At 39.1% G+C, this 19,084-nt stretch overlaps 1 protein-coding gene across 4 annotated transcripts in view; it reads right to left on the reverse strand.

Moving 5' to 3' along the window:
• The window catches only part of INPP5A (inositol polyphosphate-5-phosphatase A), a 426,365-nt gene that overhangs the window by 8,819 nt on the left and 398,462 nt on the right, over positions 1–19,084 (reverse strand). The window lies entirely within an intron of this gene.

Raw genomic sequence — 19,084 nt, forward strand, 5'->3', positions numbered from 1 at the left:
GACTGGGGTTCCTAGGCTCTACAATAATAAATAAAAGAACAACAACAATGGAGAAGGACTAAAGCAAGAACAAAGTCTTTGAACACAGTGGACCATTGCATGATTCTGGGGTATAAATTAACATGGGGAAGTACTCAGGAAACTGATGTTCTTCTCACTAAATTTCCTTTGAATCACTTCCTCAAGGGGGAACTATTTCAGGAATTACACAGGAGACAGCGTCAGAGGCTTTAAAACCCCACAGTGGCCTAGGCTTCACTGAAATACAAAGATCCAAGTGGTAGGTGAGCTCTGGCTGCTCTGCTGGGCTCCCTGATGGCTCAAGGGGAAGGATGGCTGTGGGCTCTCTCTTAAAGAATGGGCAGCTGGTGATACAGGGGGAGATAATGACCGAAGGGCAAATGAAAACAAGGGGAAATAAAACTAAAAAGCTTTATAAAATGCCATAACTCAATCTGAAGTCACAGTAATAGCACACACACATATTTTGTCTCTTTGGTAAAGGTGTTTGGAATAAAGCAGATATGATGGAATGTATATGTGGGTGTATTTTTCTTTGAATTCAATATAGATGCTGATCTAATGAAGCTTACTGGCATTACTATATTGTCTAAGCATATTTGCAAGCAATGAGCAAGGGAGCCGCTGCGCTTTAACATCACAAGACACCCATTAGTTCCTTGTTATATAATTTTCATCCCCTCTCTTTAGCCAAATTTTATCTACCCATCTGGCAACCCTACCATCACTATCTACAGCCAAGCACAATCAAGATTCAGCCCTAATGAAAAAAACCCAGGGAAACTGCAAAAGAAGAGTTATCAGCTGTAACCTCTACTATGAAGCCAACCAAACAATACCACAGAATGGATAGAATGGCATCATGTTGCTTAATATTCCTTCTGCTGCTCCTGAGTGATGTTACTGGGAACAGTCCGACAATAAATAAATAGTTGAATAGCAACCAAGAAAATTACACCTTCTGAAAAAAACTGGATTCTGAAAAGAATGGCTCTTCTTTATTTCTCCTGATTATTTTAAGTTTTATTCCTCTTTGTGCAATTACAGTAGTAGCAAATATTAATGGGACAATGCTTAGGCCAAATCCAGACAGACATGTTTGGGTACAATAAGTACCTGGACACATGAGCTAAACTGCAGATTTTCAGGGGTCAGTCAGGCCACGTTTCCTTCTTAACTTTGTTCATTCTTTGACTTGAGAGGCATTCATTTGCATAATTGGTATTTAAATTTTGACACAGCACTGAGGACTACCATTTTCTGCTACATGCTACAGTATCCCTTACTAAATCCAAGTTTATTCTGTTGCCACAATGGTTTTAAGTAGTTCTCACACATAAGAATGATGGAATCAGGTCTTGAGTTTTGGATGCAAATCAATCCGGACAAGACTGGAGTTAAACTGGGAGGTTCAAGGAACCAATGTGAAGACACCGAAGAGGTGGTATCAGTTCTCTAATGCGGGGAAACTGTCCAACCAAACCAGGGGGCTTTGTTGGATCTTCAACTACTTCTGGATGTCCCTGTAGTAGCAGTTGATGAGAATGAAAGATGTCTCGAAGGATGCATCTTTGTCTGTCGGATACAGACCTCACCACAGTAGTCCTTTTGAGAAGGGGACACTGCAATATGCTCTCTGTAGACCACTCCACAGACTATGATGGTTTATTTGTTTAAGGACATTTTCTAGCAGGACACTCCATCATGTGTGGGTTCTATGATAGCTTTGGCTTAATTTCTAAATGCAGCTGAAGTAACCTATAATGATTTAAATAGGTTGGACTCTGATTACCTCAGAGACCACATCCATGTGAGGCCACTGAGTCAAAATCATCTCAGGCACTTCAGACAACAGCCCCTGGTTTAGCTGTCAGGGGGATGAAACCAGTTCCTTTTCAGTGAGGGATCACTGACAATGGGATCCACTTAATACTTGGATTCTCCATAACTTTGAATTTGCTGACCTTCAAGGTCATGCTGTAAGGCTCAGTTGTTCTCCCAGACTTTTCCTAAAGAGGAGAGTAAGTGAGCGAGTGGGGAGTTTTTTGAGGAATCCAGAGGGTTCTGGGAGGACTGAATTTGTTGGACATTGTTCCTAAATTATTGATGCATTTTTAGAAATAAGTGCTAGATAGGTGAACTCATAAGTCTTTGAATAAGAGGACTGGATAGGTGCATTTAAAAACTAATAAATATAAATCAGGAGGTTTGCCTTTTATTCTGCTTATTGCTGAATTCATAAAGGAATTACTGAGGCTTTCAAGATAAGGTTTTTAAAATAAGATTTCTGGGATTGTAACAAAAAAGGCTTTCATGCTTGAATAGAAAGTTATTTACCACCCTACTTGGTGTGATATTATAAAACTGAGATGCATAACTTTCTACCAAATGGGTTTAGAAGCTATACTGCCATTAAAAAGATTAGCCATGGCAAACAGCCAAGTAAAGTGTACTGAATGTATTGGAACAAACCAGTGATCTCAGTACCTTTTCCACCTCATCAAACCTAACAAGACTCATTTTCAAAACATATTATGAGAATTCAATTTGCTGCTTCACTGCCATACAGAAGTACAGCTTATTTCTGAGTGTCCGTGAGATGTTTTGATGATGTAATATGGTTGGTAGCTGAAGCTCTTTGCAATTTAAGAATTGACTTTTTCTGGTAACCCATGAATACATCTCTTGCTTTAGTTGCACAAGAACCCAACATAAGAAACACTACTTTTTATTAGAGAAGTTATATGAATCAATCACATTTCATATAGCCCACCCTTTTACAGTATAAACTCTAAGGTTCTTAAAGCGTGATGCTCTGTACCTGAAAAGATCCCCTAAACTTAAGTATTACAGCATTTAATTCAAGAGTCTATATTCTGTAAATTGGTATTTACAAATCTCCTTTATTGATCTCATCAATTTCACATTATGAGGACTCCCGGTGATTCTCCAGGCTCTTTAATGATGATGACTCTATAAAGAAGTTACTGTAGTTTAGAAGTAGCTTTGACAAACAAAATCAGATTTCTTATATCATAGCTTGGAACTATATTGCTGAGATTCATGCTGAAAGAAGTGCTGTAGTTAGTTATCCAATCATGAATAGAGCAATTTAACCCAAAGTAGTCTGGGACAAATCCTCCTCTATCCGTTTGGTGTGGAGCGGGAAAGGAACCCCTAACTCCATTCTAAAGCTGTAGTAGCATCCAGCACGGCTACACCCCCAGTGCATTGGGATTCACCTACCTTGTCACTGTACATTTGACAGATCATGCCATCCTCATTCCCCATACAATACTGATATATGTGAAAGATTGATAAGGGAGTGCACCACAAAGAAGGAAGGGCAAAAATCTGGCCCCTTCCTTCATGGTTGAGGAAGGGGACAGATGTAATGGAACTGATGTGGTTCCTCTACACAGGCCAATGCAGGGCTCTTAGGCACCTCCATCCCCGCAGGGCCCTAGAGCCTGGGCTCCAGCCCATGCCCAGAAATCTACTTAGCCATGAAACAGACCCACAGCCCAAGCCCCACGAGCTCGAGACAGCTGGCATGGGCCAGCCACATTTTATTTTATTTTTTTTGCTGTGTAGATATACCCACACAGGTATGTCTATCCTGCAACATAAAGCCATGCTTGATCCCAGGCTCAAGCCTAACCCCCCTCTTTGTGTCTACACTGCAACTGTGCTAACCCAGGGCTCAAGCCCAGGGTTCCAGGACACTGTAGGGTCTGAGCTTGAGTTAAGCTGGAATCCAGGATCTGAGCGTTATTGCATTGCAGTGTAGATGCAGCCCTATTTGATTTGTGTCCTGGGAATCAGCCAGAATTCTCTCATAATTCCATGGGACAACTTCCTTAGTCCTCTCTATCCCAATAATCTGCAATCCACTCCACTGAAAATGGAAGCCACCCACGCTTCGTGAACGGCAGCAGCTCAGGTCAGCATTAACTCATTCTCTTCTGAGCACTGATCTTCAAGCACACTATCAGAGTCCCTTCTGGGTTGGCAATGGAGAGCGAACCAATCAAGCCTTTTGCAAAATGAGCTGCTTCCTGGTAACGTGTAGGGCAGGCAGTAAAGTTTTCTCCCAGTGCACCATGATCCCAGGGCTAGAGCAGCCACATTTTGGGGGTGGGGTTGCTACGGACTCTGGTATATGGTTACTTTGACTTTTTGACTTGGGTCTGTGCACTGCAGTGCGGATGCCAGAGCCCTAGGTTCAAGCACAGGTTAGAAAAGTCATAGGGTTAAGATATAATGTAGATGCTCAAGCCCACCCCTAACATGGGTTAGTTGACTCAAGTCCCTCTAACTCTGGGCTTGCACTGGAGAATAGACATACCCTAAGAGACATCTGAAGGTGTTTACACTTGCTGGATAACCCCAGAGGATCATCTGGTAGGGGCTCCCTCTCCATCTTCACAAGAATGGGATTTGAGGACAGGACAGCCCCAAAAACAACACAGCAGACAGTTTGGGGCTCATTATGTGCAGTTTATCTATGCCTTAAGTAGATTTTTGCAAGCAAAAGTTGTAATTGTATTTTTCTGAAATAAGACATAGTCACTGCCCAGTATCCTCATGATACCAAGTCATAGTTTTAATTAATAGCTTAGAGCAGTTTCAGTACAATTTTTCCAAATTTTCTTCATATAACAAGCATAAGTAATGTCTGCACTAACCAATTTCACCCTGGTGCTGCCATTGAAGAAAGAGTCATTACAAAATTCACAAAGACAAAAAATAACCCCTAAGCTGCTTCTTGGGACATGGCTCATTTTCAGTTTCCTATGCAAATCTGTCACAAGCACATGAGCTCAGAGCTTGCTGCTGCATTGCTTACACACCCAAAACTCGGAGGCACTAGAAATTCTGAAAATGAACAATCTGGAGATAGCATGGGTCATGACCAGCATGGTCAGCATGAGTGCCCAACGAGAACCACATTTTACTCCTGTCAGAAAGGAACCTCTTCCAATTTGGCAACTTCCAGTACAGCACAGCTTCAAAAAGCCAAAATCATCCCACTGACTTTAATGAAGTTACCAGATCTCACTTTGACCTGAGTTGATTTGCATTTCCAGTTTGAACATTAATTTTGAGCTGCCTTTGTGGCAATCTACAACCAATTCTTTTCTCATTTGTATAGAGACTCCAAAACATGAGTATTTCTCAGTTTAAGAGGAACCAAAGCTAAGTATGAGCACATCCAAAAATCAGAGCTATTCTTCTAATACATGTCTCCAGAAAGGGACAGTGCCATGTCACATACAAAATGGTAGCCTTGGCATCCTAATATCCTCAGCATCATAGTGTTTATTAATATGCTGATTTCATGCTAGCAAGAAGGGATCCAAAACATTACCTGGATTACTTCATGGTCAACAGTTCTTACTGTTGGAACACCTCTGAATGTTAAGTATAAGTATAAGTAATTACAGACAAAATATTTTGAAAAATATTAATGTTGCCACATCAAACATTCAAAAAGGTAGGAAACACCAGAATTAAGGCTCCCTGTGAAAGCTTCACTCCATATCTTTGCATGTATGCATTATGATATCCTTGCCCAATAACACATGGGAGGGCAGTAACAAGAGCAAGGGATAGACCCAGCTGTCTTGGTCCCAGTACAGTGTTCTAGACACAAAAGAAAGTACTTTTTCTTCCTGCAACACTCTGCCTCATTTGCTGTCCATCCTGTGTGCTGTATGAGGCAGGGGTCCTGAAGAACAAATAGTATGTTATCATGCAATTACAGACAGTAACATAACCTGGTCAAAGCCTTTACGTGTCACACAATATGCACGTTAAACGGAACAATAACAAGTGTACATGCACAAGGACTGTGGTTGACAAGGTTATACAGATAAGCTTAATTCTGGTAATTCCTAACATTTCAGTGCTTGATTTGGCACTCAATGTTATTTTAACAGAGTTTTTGTTCTATGTTATTTCTTTTTTTCCCCTTTTCTTTAAAGCAAACTGAGCAAACAGAAATTCCACATGGAATCACATTGACCCCCCACCATAGATTATCAGCAAGGATGAACAACAGAATTTTTAGATCAATATCAAAGAGCTTTACCACATGTAGCTGAAAAACTGGAAGCAATAATAGGCTCTTATCCTCTATCTAGACCAGCCACTACAGAGAGATTCCTTTTGCCAGTGTGGTTTTGTGAAAGATGATAGCTTGACAGTTCGGGAGACTGAAGTATCTTTGACAAAGGCTACAGGGGTTTACCCTCTATCATCACCCTCTACCATCACCCTGGACTTCAGAAAAGCAGACTTGGACTCCCTCAGGGAACTGATGGGCAGGATCCTCTGGGAGAATAACATGAGGGGGAAAGGAGTCAAGGAGAGCTGGCTGTATTTTAAAGAATCCTTATTGAAGTTACAGAGACAAACCATCCTGATGTGTAGAAAGAACAGTAAATATGGCAGGCGACCAGCTTGGCTTAACAGTGAAATCCTTGCTGATCTTAAACACAAAAAGAAGCTTACAAGAAGTGGAAGACTGGACAAATGACCAGGGAAGAGTATAAAAATATTGCTCAGGCATGCAGGAGTGAAATCAGGAAGGCCAAATCACACCTGGAGTTGCAGCTAGCAAGAGATGTGAAGAGTAACAAGACGGGTTTCTTCAGGTATGTTAGCAACCAGAAGAAAGTCAAGGAAAGTGTGGGCCCCTTACTGAATGAGGAGGCAACCTGGTGACAGAGGATGTGGAAAAAGCTAATGTACTCAATGCTTTTTTTGCCTTTGTCTTCACGAACAAGGTCAGCTCCCAGACTACTGCACTGGGCAGCACAGCATGGGGAGGAGCTGACCTGCCCTCTGTGGAGAAAGAAGTGATTCGAGACTATTTAGAAAAGCTGGACGAGCACAAGTCCATGGGACCTGATGCACTGCATCCGAGAGTGCTAAAGAAGATGGCAGATGCGATTGCAGAGCCATTGGCCATTATCTTTGAAAACTTATGGTGATCGGGGGAAGTCCCGGACGACTGGAAAAAGGCTAATGTAGTATCTTTAAAAAAGAGAAGGAGGAGGATCCTGGGAACTGCAGGCCAGTCAGCCTCACCTCAGTCCCTGGAAAAATCATGGAGCAGGTCCTCAAGGAATCAATTCTGAAGCACTTAGAGGAGAGGAAAGTGATCAGGAACAGTCAGCATGGATTCACCAAGGGCAAGTCATGCCTGACTAATGTAATTGCCTTCTATGACGAGATAATTGGCTCTGTGGATGAGGGGAAAGCAGTGGACGTGTTGTTCCTTGACTTTAGCAAAGCTTTTGACACGGTCTCCCACAGTATTCTTGCCAGCAAGTTAAAGAAATATGGGCTGGATGAATGGACTATAAGGTGGATAGAAAGCTGACTAGATTGTCAGGCTCAACGGGTAGTGATCAATGGCTCCATGTCTAGTTGGCAGCCGGTATCAAGTGGAGTGCCCCAAGGGTCGGTCCTCGGGCCGGTTTTGTTCCATATCTTCATCAATGATCTGGAGGATGGTGTGAATTGCACCCTCAGCAAGTTTGCAGATGACACTAAACTGGGAGGAGAGGTAGATACGCTGGAGGGTAGGAATAGGATACAGAAGGACCTAGACAAATTAGAGGATTGGGCCAAAAGAAATCTGATGAGGTTTAACAAGGACTAGTTAGGACGGAAGAATCCCATGCACCACTACAGACTAGGGACCAAATGGCTAGGCAGCAGTTCTGCAGAAAAGGACCTAGGGGTTACAATGGACAATAAGCTGGATATGAGTCAACAGTGTGCCCTTGTTGCCAAGAAGGCCAATGGCATTTTGGGATGTATAAGTAGGGGCATTGCCAGCAGATCGAGGGACGTGATCGTTCCCCTCTATTCGACAATGGTGAGGCCTCATCTGGAGTACTGTGTCCAGTTTTGGGCCCCACACTACAAGAAGGATGTGGAAAAACTGGAAAACGTCCAGCGGAGGGCAACAAAAATGATTAGGGGACTGGAACACATGACTTATGAGGAAAGGCTGAGGGAACTGGGATTGTTTAGTCTGCGGAAGAGAAGAATGAGGGGGGATTTGATAGCTGCTTTCAACTACCTGAAAGGGGGTTCCAAAGAGGATGGATTTAGACTGTTCTCGGTGGTAGCAGATGACAGAACAAGGAGTAATAGTCTCAAGTTGCAGTGGGGGAGGTTTAGGTTGGATATTAGGAAAAACATTTTCACTAGGAGCGTGGTGAAACACTGGAATGAGTTACCTAGGAAGGTGATGGAATCTCCTTCCTTAGAAGTTTTTAAGGTCAGGCTTGACAAAGCCCTGGCTGGGATGATTTAATTGGGGATTGGTCCTGCTTTGAGCAGGGGGTTGGACTAGATGACCTCCTGAGGTCCCTTCCAACTCTGATCTTCTATGATTCTATGATCAGGATGTCTTATTTTTCCAGTGCTGGTATTTTCTGCTGCTTTTTCTCCTTATTGTAGACTTTTTGTTTTAATTTTCACTATTTAATCGGACTTACTTAGAAGTGGGCTTTGTGTATAAAAGTACTAAGAAGCTATTGAGTTTAATTAATGTAATATTACAAAGCCAAAAGGTTTTCAAATTTTCCCGAACACCTGGAAGAATTGTTCTCACTACATTTGATAAGTTTGAAAGTTGCTGTTGTGTAGGTAGATATACACAAATGCACTTCTGTTATTTGTACTTGTGTTACTATTAGCAGGAACAAGAACAACATAGCAATAATATTGGGAACCTTAAAAAAACTAAACAGTTTGTCCACCAATATTATTTCACTAATGATACTGTAATTACAGTTACAATTATTTTAAACACAATTATTGTCAGAGAAGCCAAATACCTTTACAAAATACCTACTGTAGTACTATAGACTTCTGTGATCTTAAACCAGCCCGCCAACTGTTAACTCAAAATACAAAAGAACAATACAAATGAATTAAACCTTCCCTTAAAAGGCATTCCCCATAAGGTATGGAAAGGATGAACCATTTTGCTTTTTATGACATTGGGGCAGGTGAATTTTTCTTTCAATCATAAAACAATTCATTCTATTTTGAGAGTTCATATTTGTTAGTTCTTTTAAAACCATCTGACACATGGTCAGTGTAGTTCTGGATTCCAGCCCTTTTTGCAGCTAGAAAATATAGTGAATTGACTTTGTGGGTAATACTGTAATATATTTTACATTGCTTTAAAATTGTATCTTCTATGGTTAGAACATTATAACAGTGTTTTACAAAATGGGACAACACTCTGTTGATGACAGAAAATAAAAATAAGATAAGTTGCAATTTTTTCCCTAGCACAATAAAGGTCATTTTGAAAGATCGAGCACAAAATATCTGATTTTACAACACTGTTGTTCAGACTATGTGTACATTATGGAAGTTCAATCAGGTTTTAGACACACACTCCTTCTTAAAAACAAACTTCCATCACAACATTTCTAAGAGAGTTGAAAACTGCTCCCATTTGGAGGCTGTTTACTTGATTTCATTAATTATTTTATTGTTGGTCTATGACTTTTGTGCCACTGAATCTTATTGTTTATACTTTATATTAAAGATGATACTGAGCTGCAAAGCTCCAACGTAGATGCGAACTTTTCCAGAGTTTGAGGGTAACCAGATCTAGGGTTTTGATGTGGCGCATTACAGAGCTAGTGATGTGTGAATTTGGACCTGAGTCCAAACATTCTCTGCTCAAGCTCACCGCTACTTTATGTATTTTTATTTACCAGTAATGCTGATAGGTACCTTCACAGAAGACTTTTTCCCTCCCTGTTTAATAATAGCAGAATAATACATGGTCAAACTACCAGAGTTTTAATCAAAATCAAGATTTTGAAAGAAAATGGCAAGTGCTTTACACCTAAACTATGCACTATACTTTAAAAAATGTCCAACGTGCTACTACACTAAAGCCATAAGTAACAACATTAGTAGGCCACTGGGCCAAACCTGGGGTGATTTGTGAGCTAAGATGCTGAGGGAGTAGGGTAAAGGGATTTTATTGTTTTCCATTGACAAGGTCCCAGCTGTGCACTAATGGAGCTGGTATATATGTGACCTCATCACAAAGGCTCAGTTCACTAGCCCAAGTATAGCTTCCAAAAATCAGCATTGTCATAGCCAGACTCAATTTTTTATGGACGAACATATTATTTTTCCCAAATTCATTTAAATTAATGAAATTGCCATTTATATATGTTTCCCTACATTCAAAAGAGAAATCCATGTTCTTTAGGCTTAGTCAGCTCAATCTTTTCTAACAAATGGCCCTAAGTAATTGGACTTCATGTGCTCATCTTCTGCATCAGGTAGTTAAAGCTAAGCTATAGGACACCCTGCTGTTTGAATTAAATTAGCTGCTTCACATTTACCAAAACACTAATAGATCTTCATGATGCTCTGTGAGCTAACTGGCCATGATATGTATCTCATTTAAGCCCAATCGGAGGGTAAACACAGGCCTGCAAACATAGTGGTTAAAGTACAATGTGTTAAACAGCTGCTACTTGCAAATGCTACACTAACACCATGGTGATCAAACTAACAATCAGAGTCAAAGGTCACAATAAAAAGGGGGTCAACCAGGCAATCCAGTAGCAAAGGGTAAGAAGGGTAAACAGGACTTGAGCCATAACTCCACGTAGTACACAAAGCAGGAAGGTTAATGACACAGTGTAATTTTTCTGAGTCTTTTTATGGAGTTATGTTGGGCATATTGTTCTGTGGATGAACAAACTCTTTTGTGTAACTATTATGCTGCAGCTTGCAAGTGTGTTGTTAACTGAGAGTTTTTACACTGTAGTTGGTTTGTCAGCATGAATGCAATGGAATGTTTCCACAGGAGTGTTGCTCTGTGTGTGTGTGTTTGGGGGGTGGGAGTGGGGGGTTGGGTGGAGATACCAACAGATTCTTTCCCAATATGCAATAACTGGCTACTTTTTTACTCTGGAATATTTCCAGTAGAGAATCTTTTCTTATTGATTATACAACATAGCCATGCTAACCCATGGATTGCCTTGGCAGCAATGTCAAACTGAACCAGTTTTCCTGTCATTAATGCCTTATTGGCTCCCCTTTGTAGGGTGTTTAGCCAGTTTAAGACTGAAAGCCTGACACACTGCTAACAGCAACTCACATGCTGCATTTTGCTGTTCAATAAAGAGTCCTGGGGCCGTCCAGCTAACACAAGTGGATTATTCAGCAATACCAATGCTACATCAAGTAGCCAATGAATGACATGCCCTATTGCTTTAATAACCAGAACGTTGTACCCAACTAAGTGTATGTAACACTGCTACTATTACAACTGGATAAACTGAACTATGAATAATTCATCCAGTGTTGGCTTGTTTCAGTAAAAGATTCTGAAATTTTTACGCATGGTTCTGATAGAGCAAAATTATTTTTCTGGGAATGTGCCTGACTCCAAGTAAGTTATAAAGCAAGCTATATTTTTACGTACACTAAAACAGAAAACAACTCTTATTGCAAAGAGGAGACAATGGATAGGAAAGCATTCAACTAACAGGACTCTTAAAAAGCAACACTTCCAAAACTCAGATTAATTTATTAATAGCAAAAAGGAAGCAACTAGAGACTGTTCACACTAGAGGTTACAACCTTGTTTGAAACCATTTTTGAACATAGTCAAGGTGGTGGCTTGATTTACATCCTCATCTCCCATGGTTACAGGCTACATAACTATGTTCAGAACTGTCCTTAAACCTTTTCTATGTCACTTTCCTATCCCCTCCCTCCCCCTCTTTGTTCCTAATTTTAAATGTTGCCACACCTCTTTAAAGTAGATTGCAGAAGGAATGTCTTTCTACGTAGTGTGGTTCTTTCCATGCAGTGTGGTTTTAAACAGTTCCTCACCTACTCCAAAAGAGCCTCTTTCCACTTTGGAAATGAATGGAGCATTGGCATCAGCTACCTTGGTTTGATTTTTGGTCTGAGAAGGGGTATATGGGCTAAGAATACCCTTTCGTAATAGATCATAATTGTTTCTAGGCTGAGATCAGGGCCTTCCTTTTCTCATTCCAGCTGAGGGAGCTGTTTCTTTGTTCCACCCTCAGGCAGGTCTACAAGGTTCCAGAATGTTTTGTGGGAATTGACTGATCAAGCACTGAGTTACTCTATTGATGGTTTAAGGTCATTCATTAATATTTACAAGGAGTTTTATGATGCTTGGATGAAGGTGCATTAGAAGTGCAAATATTATTTATTGTTATTGTTATTATTTGGTGGAAATTGCACAAAGCCATCCAATCTTGGATAAAACCAGTGAGCTGCAAAGACACCTGATAAACTCCAATATCATTTTTGACCTTGCTCTGACATTCATTAAATCCTCATTTCAGGGGCGAATAGGATCGAAGTTCACCAATGAGGTGATGTGCTCAGAGCCAAGAGATGGGTGAGTTGCCATATTAATTGACTCCTTTGGATGCTACGAGAGTAATAGTTACTGGTTCCTTGGCAGTAGGTTGATTTTTATGATCTGGGGCCCTATGGGAAAATTTGGTGAGGACTCTGGGAAGCAAAAGCAGCCTATCAAGTAATAAACCTTCTAGCCTTATGCAGGAGGGCAGCATTTGGGAAGTACAATGGCACTGACAGGGTTTCAATGCAAAAGGCAAAGTTGGCATTTGTTGGACTGCCTCTGGACGAAGGAAAGAACAATTGAATGTATTTAAAAATGACCTTGCCTCATATGGCACTGAGCTGATTCACCCTGCTGTAGTATGAGTTAAAACAGAAAACATAATATGTCATTGTGTGAAAGCCATGAGAATAAGGCCAAACATATTAGGGAAAAAGTTAATGGGACAATATATAAGGGTAGAAAATAAGTAAGACTAATCAGGTTTCTGGAAGAACATCTGACTAGAGCTAAAGAGAATTCCAAAGGCAAAACATTCTTCTACAAATAAATGGGATTCAACCTGTCATTCTTGGTTACAGGTGTCAAAGCCAAGATATTGTCAATGCAGAGAATTTGCTTGAGGAAAAAAACATCACATAGAGGATATCTGAGCTACAAACATATGTCCAACTAGTAAATTACATGACAGCCTAATGCAACGACAAACAAGAATAGGTCACTTTAAGAGAATGATTAATACATGAGATTACTGTGCATGCAGACTTATCTGAAAGCAAACCTTGTAGGTGGGTGTGAACCCCTGGTAAAGTCAGCTCCTATCTCTGCCATACTACATCTACAAGAATAATTATAGTAATTAATGGAGAGAGGTGATAAAGTTAACAATTGCCCACCTGTATCTTGGCTAACCACAACCTCCTTATTTCTTTTTCACACCTACCACTTTTTCCCAATGATTACGGACTGCCAAAGACCCTTTTCCAGCCTCATATTGAGCTGCTTGTTTGCTTATGGCCAGGCTGCCTAGGCAGTGACTGACAGAGCTTGCAGAATTTAAAATTCTGAATTGTATTTAGTCTCTGGTGGTTAGTGTTGCTACTGGCTACATTAGATTACAAAGTGTAATGAGATAAAAACATGAATATTCCCTATTTAAAGGAAATGGATCAAAACTTGAGAATATAGGGATGAGTGAAGGATTCTTGAAAAATACACATTTAGAAAATCTCTACTCAATCTAGTTAGGGAAGTGAGATTGTAAAGGGCCTAATGATTGTCATGAAATCTGTGGTTTCCCAGGAGGCTGTGATTCTCTCTCTCCCCCTTCCCTTTTTTGTTGTGTGTGTGTGTGTGGACTCTGCAGGGATCAAGGAAGGGCTGCTGCTGAAGGCAGAATAGATGCTCCTCCCCTTCTCACCAACAGGGAAGGATAAATACCAGGGATGGGAGTGGAAAGGGGTAAACTGAAATTGCCGAAATCCGTTTGGGGAAGAGAGAAAGTATCATTGCCTACTACGTAAGGATTATATAGGAAATTAGGCTCAGATTCAACAATGCACTTCAGCACATGTTTAACTTTAAGCATATCAAGATAAGTACATATCAAGTGTACTGCTGAACAAGGATGAGATTATTCAGGGATGAGATTATTCACATGCTTAAAGTTAAGCATATGCTTAAATGCACCACGGACTTGATCTGAGTTTATTTTCCTGCATGACTGTCTAATGACCATGTAGGCCTTCTCCCTTAACTGGATGAACACAAGGGATAATATGAAGACTTCCTATAACAGTAAGCAGGCATGTGATCTCAAATGAAATTATGGTTTTACACTGGAGAAGAGGATTAGTTACTTTTTTCAGTTCACAAGTAAGACTCTAGCCATTCTATTTTCAGAAGTGATAAGTGAAAAGTTCAAAAGTTATTTTGGAAGCTTTCCCATATGCAGAACTGACTGGAGAAAGTGGACGCTAATGGCCACTAGCCCAGTGTATTGCAAGACCTTTCAGAATTTGGTCACCCAACTGCATATTAATTATAATGAAATAGTGTTGCCCTAATAACTGTTGACAAATTACATTTGACTCCATGTATAATTACTGTGTTATAAACGAATACAATTATGTTGTACATCCGTCACAATAAATGTATAATTTAAAAAGCATTAATGTGTTTATGTGAGAGCCAAAAATTTCAGTTTACATAGTGCCCACTTTTAAATATTAAAGAAAAGTGAGTTACTGTTTTAAAACGAAACAAACAAAAATCCATAGTTCAAATTGTGGACTAAATGTCTGTAATGTTTAATGAAAAAAAACCCCATAGTCATATCTGCTTTAAAGTACTAAAATGTGTATGAAACAGATTAACATATTTTTCTGCAATCGTGTTATAAGCCAAACACCATTTTAAAGAAAAATAAACATTTACATTCTCAGTTGAGACCTCTAAAGCCAAGTTTCAGCCCACAGCAAATTTGTATAGCTCATTAGAGGGGACGGATAGATCAGTGGTTTGAGCATTGGCCTGCTAAACCCAGGGTTGTGAGCTCAATCCTTGAGGGGGACATTTAGGGATCTGGGGCAAAAATTGGGGATTGGTCCTGCTTTGAGCAGGGGGTTGGACTAGATGACCTCCTGAGGTCCCTTCCAACCCTGATATTCTATGATTATGAACCCTTGAAAAATGTAATTTTTCTTTAAATATATCTGAATTTCCTGGGGTTTTCTGGCTTAAACCAGACCTCTAAGATTACTTTAATTTAGTGTGGGCATGTTTTTATGCAGTTATTTATCCCAATGGATTGTTAGCTTAACCAATTTCCCACAGAGGCTTTAAACAAAGTTACTCCCTCACTCTCCTCATAGACTTGTAGAGTATATAAGATGTATGTTAAGGTGTGTGTGTGTGTATGTATGGGCACCAGCCTATTCTCAGTTTCCCACTAAACACCAAATGGTGAAAAGACAGCTGCATATCAATGCCCTTCTCTCTTCCATAGGTGTCTAGACTTGGCAAATACAGTATTGCAGGGAAGGAGCCATCAGGTATTTCTATTTCTCTAAGGATTTAACTGCACTTTTATTTAGAGATCAAAAAGGAAATGATCAGTTTCAAAATGATTTTTAAATTATCATAAGATGTACTCTTGTCAGAATAAGGAGTGTTTTCAATGTTATCAGGATTAGAAACCACTTATTTCTGGTACTTATTAGAGAATCCAACTTTTACTCTTAACAACCATTAATACGATGAATAGAAAGATGATGACAAAAGTTTTAAATGCAAGTAGCTTTTCAAAAGCTAATATTAAAAGGCGGGATACAATAAGAACTGGACATCTAAATACAAACTGGTTTTCCTTCTGTGACCTGTGAATAGTGACTCATGACACAGTATTTTCTTTCTCACAAGCATTAAAAGCTCACACCTTATTAAATGTAGTTCACAATCAATTGAAAAGAGAAGCTAGCAGACTACAAAAGAGTGAACTGTTCATGATTCTTGCAGAGTATAATGAAATCAACAGCTACAAATATGGGGGTGGGTGGGTAAAAAGGGTATAAATATTGCAACCCATATTAGTACTGTTGAGAGGGCAGGAACTTCTGGATACAGCACTACGTTGTTAGGGGTCTGTACAGGGTGCCAGAATCAAGATGTCACAATTCATATTGGTATAATATCCATAAAAATCTCAAAACAGAAGAAATCTGGACATTTTTGTAAATTAAACAATTTATATGTCAAAAAATGCCCAACCGCTTTGAAGAATAAATTAACTCTTCCTTGTCTAAAACAGAATGTTTAGAAGCTTTTCACATTCAAAATGGTGTATTTTATCAAAAAGTACACAAAAGTATGCTTTTTTGTTTTTATTTGCATTTATTCATCTGTTACTTTAAAATTTTCCTAAATCCTAGAAAGCAGAAAAAGCAACACTTGTCTACTATTTCTATATGGTGGCTAGGTGTTGCAAAATAAGTCTTTCACTGATATTTATGAATACGTTGGAAGATTTTATGAATTACTAAGAAAATACAACTCTTCCTTCTCCTCTTTTTCCCTCCCTCTGAGAACCAAAACACATCATCATCTTCTCATTTTGTGTCCCAACACGTTTACTGTCTCCTGTACCTAAACAAGTCAACCTGACTCTTCTTGTCAGACTGCTAGCACTTCATCACTGCAGTGTCATGCCTCTCTGGCTCCAGGACCACCACTAACATGGGAAAGCCAAATTCATCACAAGGGTGTGCAGTGTTCATACTTGTCATGCCTGACCTGACTGATGACTTTTTGAGCATAAGTGATATGAATTTACAGCGGTATTGCATTCTTTAAAATTAAACACAAGACATGAGACTGTAATTTTCTTCAGTCGCCCTAAGTATATTCTTAGTTGCTAAGCCTCTAACACTGTGATTTTCTTCCTCCCTTGCCCTTGGGAGCCAAGATTTCTGAGAAGCTATGACAAAAATATCAAACTATATCTATACAGTAATTACTTGAAATGCACTATTATAAGATGCTATAACTTTACAAAGGGAATATGAAAGTTTCAAACCAAGAGCTGCTTATATGCAGATTCATCCAAAACGTGCAGCATGGATTTGTGGGCTTTCACAGTAACCACTTCCTTAAATAAATACAACCCTCAGAAGGTCTAAAAATATATGCCCAGACAATCATGCTTTCTTTACTCTCTTTGAAATTAAAAAAGTAGCACCACAGAGAAGTTCAGAAGGAAACAAGCTGATGTCACCATCTCATATTTTACTAAGACACAAAAATATATGTAGAAAATGTGCCCACTAAAGATGCATACACTAAGATTATTACAACCAGAAGCAAGACTTATTTAAACTTTCTAAACAAGCAGGGGACTCTAAAAGAACTAGATCTGATGTCTAACTACAAGTGCGTAAACTATACTCTTGAAAACACCAAAACTATTAAATGCTATTCTAGCAAAATAACATAATTCACATAATTTTTGCAAGTATAGAGTCCAATTCACAATTAAATAGGAAAACATTATTGGTCTACTGAGAACTATAACAAATGCTATTATTAATGAAAAACAATTCTGGTCACCCTCCTTATAAGAAAGATTGGTTAATGAAACTTCACTAGAGAAATATCCTTGAATGTGACATTGCTGTAGTACAAGGGGGTGTGTGGGCATTGTTGAGATTTATGTATATAGGGAACACTACACATTTCCATTGCTTAAGATTCACAATGGAAGTACTGGCAAAAAGGTAACTGTAACTCAGGACTTGCTTCTTAGAAGAGATATTTTTCTCTGTCTCACATGCATGTGTCCATCACCAGAATATCTAGGCGTCATCAGAGAGATGAAATGGGTCAGCTGATGAGCAATAGCAGACAATTTTCTCAAGTCCTCCCATCTTGATTAGGGCTGTATTAACTTGGGTGCTATGGGAGACTGAATCTTGCTGGAAGGAAGATCTTGCTGGACAAACTGAAGCTGCCTTACTGGCGGGGAGGTGTGTCTTACACTGCACTCCAAAAATGAGGAGGGCACCATAATCTTCAGTGGCAGGGAATTCTACAACTGGAGGATCCTATACAAAAAAAAACATCTTCTAACAACTGTGTGCTTTGTCCTGGATTCCATTAGCTTTAGTGATACTATGAACTAAAGAATTCCAGAAACTGTATGCTAAAAGGGGCAGCATTAGTGGTGGTCAGGTCCTAGATTACTGCAGACTTTGTAGATTAGGAATAAGATCTTGAATTGGATTCAGTGTTGGATGCGAAACAAATATACCACATGCAACAATTGCATAGTATGTTTCCCCCGTCAGGATTCATGCTGCTGTGTGTAGCACTGTAGTGTTATACTGGTTTAGATATGCAGCTGTGCACTTAATTTGAATAAATGTATGTGCAAATCAAGTAATTGCATAAGCAAATGCCAAACAAAAAAAGGGAGAAAATTATAGTGGTCCTAATTACTCTTTTAATTTTTTGAGAGATGCTAAATGCAATATTAAATTTATTCACGAGCATACAATGGCCATATTCTACCATGAATCTTAGGCTAAAGCTTTCATTGACTTCAATAGGACATGCACATTTGAGGTTATTTGCAAACCTGAACCATAATTAAAAACATAACACAGCACTCTCAATAGAATAAGTTTATATCCCTTACAAAAATGAAAGGGTAGAGTAAGGTTGCATCAATAAGATAAATTTATCATCTTTGCTTTGACAACTGGTGGAACAGCTAGAATTAAAATGCTAATCACGAAAAAGTTTTATTTGTAAATATTGTACGAAAAGATTAAGTACTATATCATTTAGTTAGTATTGTGTTTGAATGCCAAAGTATAACAATGTTTCAGGCAATTAAAGCTGACACACACACAAAAAATAAAAAAAGACTATATGGGCAAAGTGCCATGAGATAAAAAAGATGAAATACAAAGAATGCTAAAAATGTATCACTGGAATTTTGTTCTAACAAGGTTTTACTCCAATTGATAATTCCAAAGCTTTTATATTTCAGCATTTGTTATTGAAAGTTAATATATATGTGCTGACCAATTTTTCTGAAATTCTTGCTTAATGCTATTTTTACAATTTCTTACAACTTCTTTTTAAATTCAA

Source organism: Lepidochelys olivacea (assembly GCF_965140295.1).
Source record: "Lepidochelys olivacea isolate rLepOli2 genome assembly, chromosome: 7".
NCBI classification, from domain to species: domain Eukaryota; kingdom Metazoa; phylum Chordata; order Testudines; family Cheloniidae; genus Lepidochelys; species Lepidochelys olivacea.